Below are 1,725 nucleotides of genomic sequence, written 5' to 3' on the forward strand. Positions count from 1 at the left end.
AACTGCTCAGGCCATCAAGGGTATGCACATACAAAAAGCCACCAAGGATGTTCCCTTAAAGAAACAATGCGTACCATTCCGATGTTACAATGGTGGAGTTGGTAGGTGTGCCCAGGCCAAACAGTGGGGCTGGACACAGGGTCGGTGGCCCAAAAAGAGTGCTGAATTTTTGCTGCATATGCTTAAAAATGCAGAAAGTAATGCTGAACTTAAGGGTTTAGATGTAGACTCTCTGGTCATTGAGCATATCCAAGTGAACAAAGCCCCCAAGATGCGTCGCTGAACTTACAGAGCCCCGGTTGCATTAACCCATACATGAGCTCCCCCTGCCACATGGAGATGATCCTTACTGAAAAGGAACAGACTGTTCCCAAACCAGAAGAAGAGGGAGCACAGAAGAAAAAGATATCCCAGAAGAAACTGAAGAAACAAAAACTTATGGCACGGGGATAGATGCAACATAAAATAAATGCAAATAACTGTCAAAGGGAAAAAAAAAGGTGAAAAAAAACTTTTATTTTTCTTATTCTTAATTAACAGTTTGTTCAAATAATAATAGTAACAAGGTATTTGATGATTACAGCTCATGTGTAAGTGAGTGACAGCAAGGGGAGAAATTAGAAATACTTTGTTCCACTCAATTTTCTAGTGAACTCCAAACTATTCTAAAAACAACCCCTTTTCTAAAGGAGGAGGCACAGCCCTTTTTGCATCAGTTTCTTGTTCTGTACAGCTTGGTACTCATTTTTAGTGGTCAGAAGAACAAGTCTTCAGCACATTTCTTCAAGGGCAGCTAAGTTATGTAAATGTAGCTAAGAGAAGGAAGAAGAAGCAGAGTCTGACAGAGAGAGATAAATGTGCTATGCCTAAAACGTACCTAGTAAGTATCCTCAGTTTGTGCAATGACCTGGCAGCAGAATGGGGCTCTTTACTTGGATCTTCTCCAAAGCAGTCACACTGTATTTCTTCCTAGTGTCCAGTCTCAAGATCTGCTTTATGAGTCTTTGCCCTTCTCTAAGAAAAGCATAAACATGGCAACAGGCCCAGAAGAAAGGCACTCATGGCATTCAAGGATGCAGCATGAAAATTGACCCAAGAGGAGCAGCAGCTATTGAGCCCTATCCAACAACACAGTACAGGGATGTGCCACTGGACAACTGTGGCAAATTATCTGCTCAGCATGGGGAAAGGGGAGGGAGGACCTCAGAAAACATACACTGGGTACTTATGGATTAAAATGAATTTATCCTCTAGAAGGAGGTAGAAGGACCATCTACTCTGAAAATTGGGCTGTAATTATCTGAGGACTTTATTTGGGCCAAGTGAGAGAACAAAGTTGAATTACAATATTTTAACACTGTCAAATAAAAATCTATATCCCTTGGTGCAAGTATAGTGCAAGACAAAATTAGTATGCTCTGAGCTCAAATATTTAAAATCTAGACATGAGGAACAAACATATAATACCTCTTAAATGCACCACACTACTTAGTACTAAAAGAGTAAAGGTTTTCTCTACATACCACAAAGAGATTACATGACCTAGAAAAAGTCCAAGTAAAGTTCATAAAAGAGCTTTAAAATTTCCAGAGAACTTTTTTAACTTTACAATTTTTCATATCATTAGGTAATTTCACATCATGTAGGTAATTTTTTTTTTTTTTTTAGAGACAGAGTCTGACTTTATTGCCCTTGGTAGAGTGCTGTAGCATCACAGCTCACAGC

The 1,725-nt window shown here is 39.4% G+C and overlaps 1 protein-coding gene across 1 annotated transcript in view; it reads right to left on the minus strand.

Annotated features, from left to right (window-relative positions):
• LRP6 (LDL receptor related protein 6) overlaps nt 1–1,725 on the minus strand; it is a 168,854-nt gene that overhangs the window by 128,397 nt on the left and 38,732 nt on the right. The window lies entirely within an intron of this gene.

Source organism: Otolemur garnettii, unplaced genomic scaffold (genome assembly GCF_000181295.1).
Source record: "Otolemur garnettii isolate 467f Iridium unplaced genomic scaffold, OtoGar3 scaffold00124, whole genome shotgun sequence".
Lineage (NCBI taxonomy): Eukaryota > Metazoa > Chordata > Mammalia > Primates > Galagidae > Otolemur > Otolemur garnettii.